We start from the raw sequence: 13,933 nt of genomic DNA on the forward strand, positions 1-13,933 counted from the left end.
ATTAAATTATATTAATATAAACGATGTGATTTCTATTTGTGTTTGTCCATCAGTTTCTGTCAATCCATACGGAGGAAGAGATCTCAAAGATAACACACATCAGGTTTCACATCAGATATTAGAGTAAAGGTTGTAACACAAAAATCCTCAAGCACTCAGTCCTACCTGACACTGAGGAATTCACACCACTTTGCTAGGTGGTTTTTGTCCATGTGGATCCTGGTGCATAATAATAGGTGTGTTAGTAAAATCAGTTACAGGGAACAAATGCAACAGGCACAGCTGCCAAGTGTTTCCCTGATTCACCATCAAAAAAGGAAATGTGGTGTCCAATGAGAAATGAGCTCCTTCAATGGAACTAGGATTCCAGATCAACCTGAGCAGCATTTACATAGTGCAGCACAGACATACAGCTTATGCCAGACTGACACAAATGAAATGTTTATGTATTGATCTAAACAATGAAATTGCATTGCGTGTTTTCAAAGCTAAAGTCAGTGGGGTTTTTTGTTGTTGTGGTGGTGTCTTGTTTTTGTTGTTTGTTTGTTGTTTGTTGTTGTTTGTCTGTTTAAATATCTGACAAATATTTAGAGCACGGATAATATGGAATCCTGTGGCCAGCCATGTTTGTCAAATAATTTGCAGAATGATCAGGTAACACCTGCCTGTGCTTCCCAATTGCTGTGTGCTCAACAAATGACTTCTCTGGTAAACAGGCAGCCCTGATGCCACATGTTAAAGACACTTTTTATTTTAACAGAGTGTAATAAATGGCTAAGTCCCAAATAGGATTAGAATCCACGTTTACAATTTACTAAATGAATAGAGGTAAGCAAACAGTGCTGGGTGCACCGGGAGTCTCTGATCTACCAAGATGTACACAAGTTACGTCAGGCAGCTGGTTTTTATGCTCCTAGGCTCCTACATATACATTATTATTCTAATAAATATTTATTACTACTTCTAGAAAAGGCAGGGTTATTATAATTAGTTCCAGGAATCCGAACCCTCCTACTGACGCATGCATATCAGTCTCCCGTGGTCCCTCTGGGGGTCTCTCGTGCTAAAGGCTTGTAGTCTTCCTCCCAGGCTTTTTTTCTTGTCCTTCTTCTTTGTCCATCTTGGCCAGATGTCAGAGACTTGTGCAGCGTCCCCAGCAAGTTTTGTTTTTTAGTTGTCCTTCAGTTTTCCCCTTCTCCTTAATCTCTTAATCTCTTGGCCAGATATCAGAGACTTGCAGTGTCCCATGCAATAGTCATAATAGCTAGCAGTTATTCTGAAACCCATTTGTTCTCCTATCCCCTATTGACACGAATTGCTGGACCATTCCTTTGCAAGATACAAAAACTATATACATTAACCACTCTGTTTTCCTTAGACTTGTGGTTACACAAGGGTATGTAAGACAGAAAGTCACATTTCATCATATCATGTGGCCCTAGCATTGTTCCATAGTGACAGGAATGAAACAAACACATTTCACAAGAGGAATGTGGTAAATGGTAAGACATGGGTGTTGTGAGCAACCACATCGTGATGACCTCTGGAGACCCATAGAAGAGAATGTAGCAGAAAGCATGAACAAATCTGAAGTTTATATCCACTATATATCTATAGAATTATAATATAACATTATAACAGCTGGATAATGTCCTAATCACAATAGAAAGTATAAGCACAATATAGGATAAGACTCTCCATGTTTGTTTGTTGTTGTTTTGTTTTGTTTTGTTTTGTTTTTTGCTTTTGTTATTGTTATTCCTTTGTGTGATTTTTTGTTGTTGTTCTTTGTTTTGTTTTTATGGAAGGAATTAAAATAGAATAATAATAATTAAATATATATATATAGTTTGAAGGGGACATCTAAACAACACCTATTCCAACTTCCCATGTAAATAGGGGCTGGCCTGAGAGGTTTGAATGTTTTTGGATGAGGTAAAAGCTTAAGCTACTGTAGTTTGATGAAAGAGGTGACAACACAGGAAAGCAAATCTCTCTGATGTAAGAATGTTAGAAGAAAATATCATTAGAGACAACAGATAAAAACCAGTCACCTGGAACAGTGATGCTGAAAGAGCATCTGTCAGACTGATGTCTACTTTGATACTTTCTCGAAAATTCTCAATGACAGAGATGCTTATGGCTTTTGTTGCTCGTCCTTTCTTTCTCAGGTGATGGTTTTGTTATTGCTTGAATACAACTTTATGGTATACTAACAGTAAGATACATTGTCAAAAATGTTGTCTTACTAATGTAAGTCATGTTCCATAAATCTGTGATATTTTTATTACCAAAAATTGGTGAAGTAACAATAAACAATATTCAGAATAAATTCAGAATAACATTCAGAATATAGACTGGTTAATGTAATTCAGTTGGTCTATCTTTTGAGACTGGATTTTTATCAGAGTTAGGTCAAACTGATGACAAGCCTCCCCTTTAAATTACATTGCTTTATTGAGCCCTAAGTCTATGTGTGCCTTTCAAATGGCTAAGACGTTAGTACTGACATAGAGTCTTTTATTTATGGTGATTTTGCATGTACAATTTAAATGCAAGAATAAAGTAATTGCAAAATATTTTTTGTAGGAAGGACTGAAATTGTGCATCACTGAATCAACTTAGCTAAGGATAAATTTTAAGAAAAATGTATCATAAATAGGTATAATTCCCATTGTAATTGGAAGCTTTTGATTGAAGTAAGTTGTGGATGTGCATTTTTTACTAACATTTCTACCTTTAAATAACTTATAAATCCTTGTAAAGACTCATAGGAGATCTTATGACTAGTGAACTACTTATGTGTTTTTTGCCCACTTAATTCTTTTGTGATATTTAGATAGCTTGCAATGAGTTACTTGGCCAGTTGGTTTCTCGTTGTCTGTATAGTGGCTGTGTTTTTCTTTCTGAGTGCCTTCTGGGACACTAAACTATCTCTTCTACATTTCTGTTGAACTTTTTTAAAACTTGTAGGAAACTATCACTCAGAATTCTTTCAACTGTGGCTGAAATTGGCTAATAAGTTTAAGAGTATTGAGAAAACAGGTGTGACAGACAGTGTGATCCCATCTGAGTTGGTCGTATAGGAAACCAAACAGACATTTTATTAATTCACTTAATGTATTAAGCACAAGTGATCTTATTGTTGGATTGTTTCAATTACCTAAAGTACATGTCAGGAATATTATAGAACCATACTCTTAAGCCTATTTGTCACCTCTATGGGTATAGATAAATTCTTCATGTTCCTTTAATTTATACATTCATATTTCTAGCTGTAATGTCCATCTCTTTGTTTGGAGGTTTCTTAAACCACATTCTGAAATGAAAGTAGTCACATTTGATTCACAGTTAACTTAAATGCTATTGGAATGTTCATGTGTGTAGTTGGATTCTCTAACAGAAATATGACATTTCATCTGTTCCTTTACTAGCTGTTTCCTCTCTTTCAATTAATTTAAAGTATATTTTATTTTTAAAACCCTTTTCAGTCCTCTATGCCCTGCCGATTGTCTCATTTACTCCAAATTCCTTATCTGACACATCATGATGTCAACATCTTTGTACATTTTAAGAGGTGTTTATGTATTTTGTCTTCCATTCTCTTTGGGAGGAGCTCCCCACAAACCTCCACAAAGCTGCACTATTATCATCCTCTGAAATAATTTCTTAAAAATTTCATCTCAACAGAGTTTCTGCAAAATTTGGTAGCGGGGTGTTATTTCAAGGGTAGTCAAGGCAGGAAAATTTTATTTTCCCTGTCTTCCTGTGCTCTTACATCTATTCTATGTCCATATGTTACCTTTATCTTTTACTTAATCTATAAGATACTAGTGTCAGAGAGCATCTTTTCTTTTTTCTTGTAACATCTGTCCTGGTGATTTCTCAGTCTCTGCCAAGGGAACTTGGGTATTGCAGGACAGTTAATATTCTTATAAATAATTGACCAATGGGAAGCTTAAAAGACATAAACTTTATTGAAAAAAATATTTTATATCAAGGTTAATCAAAATTATTTTAGAAAATTCCAGTTCACGTGTTATTTGATATCCATTCATTTCAACTTCTTTGCTTCTGGCTTCACTAGGACGAATCTTCAAATGAAGGTACTGCAGTGGGATCAGAGATATTGCTTACATTCTAAAAGTGTCAAAACTGGCCTCTATCTCTGTGTTTAGCTCAGAATCACACCTATAATAACGTATATATAAAAGTTTTGTTGTTGTTTTTGTTTTGTTTTATTATCGTTGTTTTTTGTATGTGTTGGGTCTTTGTTTGTTTGTAATTGGTACTAGCAATTCCATGGTCCCTTAACTGTAGCTGGGTATTTTGTAGGATGATTCCCTAAAGCTTCTCCCATTTGCAGCTACCAACCATCACGCTGGGAATGCAAGACCCAGCATGAAGAAATCCCAGGCCAGGTTTCCTTTATGTTGACCTCATGTTGACCTTATTTTGGCCTCATGTTGACCTGCTCTGCCACCCCCCAGTAAGAGTTATCAGCACAATGCAAATGACCTACATTAAACTCAGGGATCAGGGCTACTGATCACTTTTAGTCAGAAAATAATTAAGATTGCAAGTAAGCAAACTCATTTTATGAAACAGGTGATTCCCATTATTTTTTCATTCTTTCTCATATTCTGAGTGCCTAAGTAATGTTTTGGCAGTGAGGTTACATTTCACTAAATCACAGTCACAGAATGCTTGGGGTTGGAAGGGACCTTTGAGATCATCTAGTCCAACCTCTCTGCCAAACAGGGTCACCTAGCACTTGTTTGCACAGTATCACATCCAGGCAGGTTTTGAGTATCTCCAAAGAAGGTGATTCCACAATTGCTCTGGGCAACCTGTTCCAATGCTCTGTCACTCTTACAGTAAGGAAACATTTTCTCATATTCAGTCTGTGTTTCAGTTTGTGCCTGTTGCCTCTTGTCCTGTCACTGAGCATCACAGAAAAGAATGTGGTCTCATTTGTACACATTGATAAGATCCCCTCTGTGTCTTCTCTTCTCCAGGTTAAACAGGCCCATCTCTCTCAGCCTGTCCTTGTATGAGAGATGCTCTAGTCCTTTAATCATCTGCCAGTTCTCATCGTCCAGCCCTCTGCTGGACTTGTTCCAGTAGCTCCATGTCTCTCTTGTACTGGGGAGCCCAGAGCTAAACAATGTACTGCAGGTGAGTCCTCAACAGGGTTGATTAGATGGGGAAGATCACCTCCCTCAACCTGCTGGCAACACTTCTGAATGTGCCCTAGGATACCGTTGTTCTTCTTGGCCACAAGGGCACATTTTTGGCTCATGGTTAGTTTGCTGTCTGCCTGGACTTCTAGGTCCTTCCCCAGGGCTGCTCTCCAGCAGGCCAGCCCCCAGCCTGTACTGGTGCCTGGGGTTATTCTGCCCTAGCTGCAGAACCTGCCTTTTCTGAAATTCATGAGGTTTATCTCCAGCCAAACTAATCTGTCAAGGTCCCTCTGAATGGCAGCACAGCCCTCTGGTGTTGCAGGGGTGATAGGTTTTTTTGTTTGTTTGTTTCTTTTTTAAATACGTTTTTTCTTTATAAAACAAAGCTGCAAGACATGGTATTTAATTTTTTGATTGTGTCAGTTTCCCTTATTCTCAAAGCAAAAACTAAATATTATTATATTTTATAGTCACAAAATTAATCTAAAGACTACTAACATACCTCCCTACTGCACAAGTTCATCATGAAGATCCAGTACCAGAAGAGGTTTGACACTGTATTGGGTTTACATAGGTAAGTGTTTGGTAACAGAGAAGCTGCAGGGGTGGCTTCTGTGAGCAGAGCCCAGAAGCTGCCCCATGTTGGAGCAGAGACAATTCCAGATGCTCCAAAAGGGACCCACCACTGGCCAGAGCTGAGCCATGAGCCATGAGTGATGCTGGTTGTACCTCTGGGGAAGGTTTGTACCTCTGGGGAAGGTTTTTTAAATCTCTGATTTAAGAAAGGACAATAAATGCTGTGCAACATCTAAGAGGAGTGAGAAAATATATAGAGAACCAACTCTGCAGATCCCAATTCAGAAGTCAACGCAGAAGGAGGGCAGGAGGTGCTCCAGGCACAGAGCAAAAGTTCTACTGTAGCCCTTGGAGAGGCCCTAGTGGAGCAGGCTGTCTCCCTGAAAAACATGGGTCCCATGGTAGAGCAGATCTCCACACTGAAGCCTGTGGAGAAGCCCCCAGTGGAGCAGGTGGATGTGGCCTGGAGGAGGCTGCGGCCCATGGAGAGCCCCGCAGGAGCAGGCCCTGGGCTGGAGCTGCAGCCCATGGAGAGGAGCCCACGCAGAAGCAGAGGGTCTGGGGAAGCTGCCGCCCACCCATGGGGGGATCTGTGCTGGAGCAGTTTGCTCTTGATGAATGGACCCTGTGGTATAGACCCATATTGGAGCAGTTCTTGAAGAGCTGCGGCCTGTGACAAGCCCCACAGTCTCCGTTTGGGAAGGACAGCATCCCACAGGAGGGACCAAGGAGCAGTAGAAGGCAGAAGAGGCTGTTTGGGAGGGAGTAGGGGGTTTGTAGGTGTTCTTAGTTCTTAGTTTCTCACTGTTCTAGTCTGCTAGAGATAAGTAATAAATTATATTAATCTCACTACCTTGAGTCTGTTTTGCCTGTGATGGTAACTGATGGGTGATCTCCCTGTCCTTATCTTAATCTTAAGGCCTTTACATTCTATTTTCTCCCTGTTCTCCTTTGAGGAGGGAGAGAGTGAGAGTGATTGTAATAGAACTCAGCTTCCCAGCAGGGTAAGACCACCACAGACTGCCACCATAAATTGTGAAAGAAAACCTAGAAAAGGATTGCTTGTATCCCCAGAAAACAAAATATCTTAATCTTACATATGTACTTTCGAGAACTGTATTTCATATTACACTCTGAAAACTATTGTTAGCTAAGAGATTGTATAAAGAGATTATTTTTAAGTTTTCTGAACTTGCTGAAAGACTGTGATTATACCTAAAATATCAATAGCTTTGACCTGAAAAATTAAGGTCTTGCAAGTATTTGTTTAATATGAGTAGCAATCTGAGACATAGTTGTATGACAGTATTGTTATTGGCATAGATTACTAGACCTAACTCTATGGAGTTCTAGATGTTCTGTGAACTTTATTTAATTTTTCATATTAATGGATTCTAACTTCATCACAGAGATCCAAACCCCTAGTTTCCAGTGCTTTTAGTTCTATGGACTTTCAGTTCAGTAGATGTAAATAAAATATCAGAAGAAACTGCCAAGCCCTTTAAGAAACTGAAATTCATGCATGTGCACAGTAAGAGTTTTCAAGAGTCCTTGCTCAATTTGGTTTCCTTTCTTGGGTGGGTGAAATACCTGGAAATATTTACAGACCCTGATTAAAGCAGAAGGTCTCCTAGAACTCCTATTGACAAGATTGATGAAAATAAACCATCACTGAAACTATTTTGATCCAATCTGTGTAATAGTAAGAAAAAAAAAATAATAATAATGAAAACTTTTCTCACACCAGCTCACTTTGAGGTATCATCTTTTGGTTTTATTTTGTAGGAAATGTTATTTTATTAAAATAACAGTACTTTATTATAATTATCATCTGCTTATTTCTTCTTATAATAAGTATTTGGATTCCCACTGAGTTTTCCAGCACTTGATCAAAACGGATAAAAACAATTATTTCTTTCAGAATTCTTATCCATTTCAAGAAGGGAGATGAACAGCATGTGTCTATTTATTTTACCTTTTTTTTTTTTTTTTTTTTTTTTTTTTCATTCATTATTGAAAAAGATCATTTTTTTCCATTAAGGTTTAACAGAGTTGAAGCTTCATGATCACATTTGCAGAAACTCTAGAAGCTTAAAATGTCAGAGTTTCAGCATAAGAACTTGCAAATTATCCTTATTATAATCCCCAAAATTTAACTGAATATTCCCAAAAGCAAATCTATTAGTTTTCAAGTTTTAATTGTAACTGATACTGGGAGGGGAAAAAAATCTCAGATTCTTCTTAATATTGTCCTTCCAGTAACAGTAATAGCCGACTCCCACAAGGTACTTTCAAGACTCACATGAACTTCCTGTAGCAAAACAAGAACCTAGCATATGATCCATGGCTTTTTGCAAGTAGAAAAGTTCAAACTATGTTCTCTTTACTATTTGTTGATGTTTGCAGACCTATTTTGCAGACTAGATCTACTCTTCAGCAAATACAGCTCTGAATTTCTTCCTCTGCAACATCATTTTGCAACATCATTTGTTGTAGCTGTAGATGCCCCATCTCTGGAATTGTTTAAGGCCAGGTTGGATGGGGCTTTGAGCAACTTGGTCTAGTGGAAGGTGTCCTTGCAAGAGGTTCAAATTAGAGGCCATTTCCAACCACAACCTTTTGATTCTATGATTCTGTGATTCTGTGATATAGTAAGAATTCAGTCTTCACCCAAGCTGAACAGTAGGCACAGATGCTGCTATTATAATATAGTGTTATGGAAGCATCAGATCCGGAACAGTGAAAAAAACACACAGGGCTAGGAACTATTCAGAAAGGAATATGGAAGGAAAAGCATTACTAGCATTATTATGCTACTGTGTAAATTCATTGGTCATCTACATTTTGAATGCTTCCATTTCTTCTATATTATTTTTGAGATGTGAGAACAAGAATTGAGAAAAGTGCTGAGAAAGGTATCAGGGATGATCAAAGTTAAAAAAGAACATCTGTATAAAGAATAGCTATGTAGACTAGGACTCTTCGGCTTCAGAAAGAGGTGAGTGAGGAGAGATAGAATGAAAGTCTACAAAATCATTCCCTCTTTTGCAGTACAATGACTTGGGAACATTGAAAGAGATAGATAAAGAGAAAAATAAAATAAGATGATCCTCAGGATGTTGCATGTGTTCAAACTTTGCATGGGATTAAAAAGAATCCAGACAAATTAAGAAAAATCTTAAGAACTAGTCAAAAACAATAGTTGTGGCTCAGAAATTATTTTGTCATAACTGCTGGCTGTAAAGATATACACAAAGCATTTAATGAATTGCGTGTACTCAGAGTACACGCAATTCTGTGCAAAGATAAAATTTTGTCTCACTCCTTTAGGTCATTGATGTGTACAGGTACAGTCTGTGTCTATATATGCGTGAGAGAGATGGAATTAAGTGCACAAACATATTTTGGCTGACTACAATTTTGCCACTTTTTTAATATTTCTTGAAATGTTCCCTAGCTTAAAATTATGAAATTATCATTATGAAAAGAAAAAAAAAAAAAAAGACATCCATCTCACTTCACATTTCACTTTAACACATTCCTTACAAATTTAAAATTAATAAATTATTTATTTTAAATAGCATATTTCTAGGAGCAGCAGTTTTATGTGGTTGAAATATTTCAGACTTTGTAATAGATGAACACTCTCTTGTTTTCTGAAAAGAAAATAGACAATATGGAATGATAAAAGAAAAACATTTTACAGATTTAAACATCTTATCTGTCAAATTATCTGTTGCTAAAGTTGTTAAAGATCTTTATAAGAGCATGGACTTGTATCTGCTGTCTTTGTCTAAAAATATGTTGCCACCCATGTGTGCTCCCCCAAGATTATACAACATTTCCCAACATAACCAGATCTAAGTCTGAACAATTGTAGTTTTATTTAAAATGCACTCATTCTATACATATTCTTTGGATTTTCCCTTTAACTTTGGGCCAGATGGTGCCAGCAGGAGCTTGTAATGTGAAGCTGATCTCACAAATAAGGAACTTTTGAAGACATTGCCCTTCAGTGAACTGCTGTAATATCAAAGGCTATTGAAGTGTTTTTGTTTTTGTTTTTGTTTTTGTTTTTGTTTTTGTTTTGTTATGTTTTGTTTTTAGAGGCAAGGTTTGGTTTGTTGGTATTGAATAGGGTGAGAACACAGATTTCTTCCATTTTCCAGGTCTGAACATAAAGATGGTACTGATTATCATCAGCCTCTCCACAGAACACCACAGCAGAACAAGGAGTATTGTATATGACACAGACTCCCATGAGTAGGTGAGTATTAACACCATTTCATTTTTAACTTCTCTGTTTAGGCTGTTCAGTATCTATTGGAAGACTTAGTATATGAAATAGGTGGTACAAAATAAAGTAAATTCCGCAGACAAATCGAATTTAACTTTTTTACTGTTTTCTTCCATTCTAGCCATCCTGGCTTACATAGTTACAGTGGTGACGGAAGTTGGTATTTGAAACTGAAGGAATGAGTAATTGTTTTTAATAGGTGCAATAGTTTCTGCTGCAGGCAAATATCATAATTAAAGCAAGGTTCCAGCACATATACACAATGAATAAAAAGAGCTTCACACACCCTGTTACATACTGGAGAAACAACAACTATTGCAGTTAAGAACACTTCTCAGTTATTAAATACAACAAACTTAATATTTTTCATTTTATTTTAAACCAATGATACCATATCTGAAAAAGCTGAAAATAAGATTTTAGCTTAGTGAGACATCTGATATTTTGATGTTTGTTTTCTTTCCCAAGGAAATCCTAAGCTGAAAACCTTTCCAGAGAATAAACATTTCCAGGAAAGGTTGATTCAGCAGTGAAGATATTTTTCACTTTGAATGGATTCCGTCTTATTGTACATCTACCTAAGCCAGTATTGTGACTTACAGGAAAAGCAACACAGCTGTCTCACACTTTAAAAATTGGGTTTCTCAGCTGCCAGAGAAAGGTACTTTAGCTGGGAGTATTCCTCTGTGGATAAACTTGCTCTGATATATCATGAGAAAAATGGCCCAGCCAAAATGAAGCAGTGTGAATTACCATACTGTGCTACCTCAATGAGGTTCTAAAACTGTTTAGGAAAAAAAGCATAAAAGCATCCAGACTGAAATCTGTTGAGGTGGATATACCTAATTGGAGAAGAAGTTTTGCAACTGAAAACAGTTTGACAATACACTTTCCCATAGATGTCATGATTTGAAAAACCTGGGTTTTATTTTAAAGAAAGTCTTTGTTAAATATGGAGAGCTTAATCAATGTCATATATTAAATAACACTGAGTATGAGCCAGAACCACTTAAGATCCAATTTTCCAACTTATGTTCAATAACATCTAAATTGCATGAATTTCTGTTGATCTTATATGCTTTATGGTATAAAGCTCCACTTTCCACATGAATGAACATTGAAGAATTGTGCCTTAATTTATTCTGCAATGCAGTTAACATTGAACTATGATACGTAAGACACCCTGTGAGATGATACAAACATTAGCTAAATATTTCACTTAATTTTGAATGTTTTCAGCTGTATCTACAGGCAGGAAACATTTTGCTTGGAGCACAGCCATTTATCTTCTGTTGTTATTGCCTCTTTCTGTATTCTTAAGGTCTCTAGCTATAGGGAAGTAATCTACAATTCTTGTTAAAACTTCCTCTTTCCTAAATTTCATGTTGCTTGGAGGCTTCACACTTCTTTTATCTTCAGCATTTCGAATATGCAGTTTTGAGAAAGCTGTGTAGCAAGTGAAATTAAAGGAAAGCAGTATTAACTATGTCTTCTTCTGTCTATATCTATGTTATCAGTATATTTTATTAACACTTTTATTGACTTCTGTGTTTAAAAAAACTTTTATTTTCCAAGAGTCGATGGAATCATTTCTACACTACCTTCAAATTTATTTATTTTTTAGTGGTTTTAGCTGATTTAAAGAATGAGCAATGCTTAGAAAGTCCAAGGAGAAAAAAAATGTTTAAAAAATACAACACACTCATATCAACACAATGGTCCAAATCTTTTTGAAATTTCAGTGTTGGAAATTATATTTGTGGCAGGTTTCTATGCGTATGTAACTCACTACTATTTTCATATTATCAAAATCTGGAGTAGATTTTGATTCAAGCTTCTAGAGAGGTAGGAAAATATTTTCCTTGCCATGTAGTGGACAACTTTTGGAAAAATAATTGAATGAAGATGGTCATTGCAGAGATCTGGCTAGTAAATCCTCCTTTCACCATGTGGTTTTCTTACTTACTTAAAGGTTTGATTCATTGAATTTTAAGTGCCATTTCTAGGTAAAAACAGAAAATCAGTCAAAAACCTAGCTGTATGAGGCCTTGTTTCTTTGTTCACTAAAATCTGTTGTTTCTACAGTTTAGAGGAATGGAAGCTCTATTTATTTATTTAACTGTGCTTAGAAGCCAGACATCACACAACAAAATATCTCAATTTTAATATGTGAGATGTATAGAATTTCATATTTCCTCTCTTAATTTTCCACTCAAATTTACAGACTTTCTCATTTAGTCCTCCTATAACTCTTTCTTTGGTTCACCATTCTTCTTGAGAAAGAGTATTAACATAAACATCAATATAGGCTTTACAGCCAATGTCTGTGAATTTAATTCTGACCCTGGCTAATAACAAACAGTACCTGAATCTTAATGAGATATACTTGATTCAGTAAAATGTTTCTCTTTAAAAACTTGAAAATGTCTTTGGTGTTTAGGTTACTGAATTTCTTTTCCATGTCTATGTCTCTTAACAACCCCAAAAGAAAAGAAGGAAGGAGGAATTGCTCTGTGATGTTTATAAGATATTTCTGTTTCATGACATGTCTTCTCTTTGTCTCAGACTTCCATTATATTTTCCCTTTTAATTCTCAATTTGTTCCTGAGGAGCTATATAACAAACTCCTTTATTTCTGAAGATTCACACTGTGACAGACACTTCATTCAATCATCGGCAGGTCATTTTGGCCAGACGGGAACAGTTGTTGAATTAGAGCTTTCCAGTGGTGAGTAATTACATCGAAGAAAGGTTTGTGATGTCTGTACCTAACTAAAATAATTAATATACTCCATATATTTTTTCAATATCATAAGAATTTAGAAAATGATTCATTAGTACAGAATTCCTTATTGATGAACTCATTAAGTTTCCTCAAACAGAGAAAGAATGAAACAAGTATAGTTCAGTAAAACATTTGAAAGTAGATTTGTTTTCTCTTTTATCCTTATCTTATATATTATTAATTTATATAATTTTGTGCATAATCATTTTAAGTGACTAGTAAATGCCTCCAAGGATAACATGTTTTCTCTGACTTGCATTTCACTGATTAACATAACAGGTCATAGGTATTTACCATACATCCTCAAATGACAAATACAAATTCCTCACAGCAGCACATCAATTATTCTAAAAGAATGATTACATTCTTCTGTGTTGCTTTTAAGTTCTGTGATATGCAGGAGTATTAATCAATCTTATATTCCTAGTTACTATTCCTCTTATCGTAGCCTCAAGCTGCTCACTACCTTTTTATCTTTTTGCATTAATGCCTTATTCACTAAATAGTTTGGGGAAGATCCAGATGAAGTATTCCCATTACCGAATATGGAAGAAGAAATTATTTACCATTTTAAGGGTGGTTCAGAAAGACATAAAAACCAAGTTTTTATTAAATCAGTATTAAATCAGTACACCCTTAATGATTTGTATGCTTTTTTTAAGGAGCTGGCCAACTATCTCCCTGGATTAATAATTTTGATTTTTAAAAAGTCTTGCAGGAAACTGAGAGTTTAAAGGACTACTTAGCTAATATATCAATAACTTTAAAAGGTAAATGGGATGACCTGGATAATTACTGGCCTGTCAGTGTGACATTGATCCTAGGTAAAAATAATGGAACGACTTAGAGGTGATTCAATTAATAAAGAATTACATACATAAGTAATTCCCATGGACAAAGACTATGGACATTGTGCCTTTGAAACAGTCTTGGCACTTCTTTTATTGGTTTTTCTTTAGTTTGTGATTAAAGACAGCAGTACTGTAAATTTTCTTCTTGGCCTTACATTATCTTAAATTTTCATCAGCAATGTGGAATAAAATACTATCACTGTTCCAGTTTGCAGAAGAGACATAGAAGGTGTAGGAGAGA

General features: G+C 35.9%; 1 long non-coding RNA gene across 1 annotated transcript; it reads left to right on the plus strand.

The window, feature by feature from the left end:
- Positions 1-5,063: 5,063 nt before the first annotated feature.
- Positions 5,064-12,774, plus strand: LOC311426727. The gene is made up of 3 exons (XR_014686988.1): positions 5,064-5,178; positions 9,929-10,026; positions 12,737-12,774. It is a non-coding gene; the product is annotated as an uncharacterized lncRNA (long non-coding RNA).
- The last annotated feature ends 1,159 nt before the right edge of the window (positions 12,775-13,933 follow it).

The sequence above is a fragment of the Aythya ferina genome, assembly GCF_964211825.1.
Source record: "Aythya ferina genome assembly, chromosome: Z".
NCBI lineage: Eukaryota > Metazoa > Chordata > Aves > Anseriformes > Anatidae > Aythya > Aythya ferina.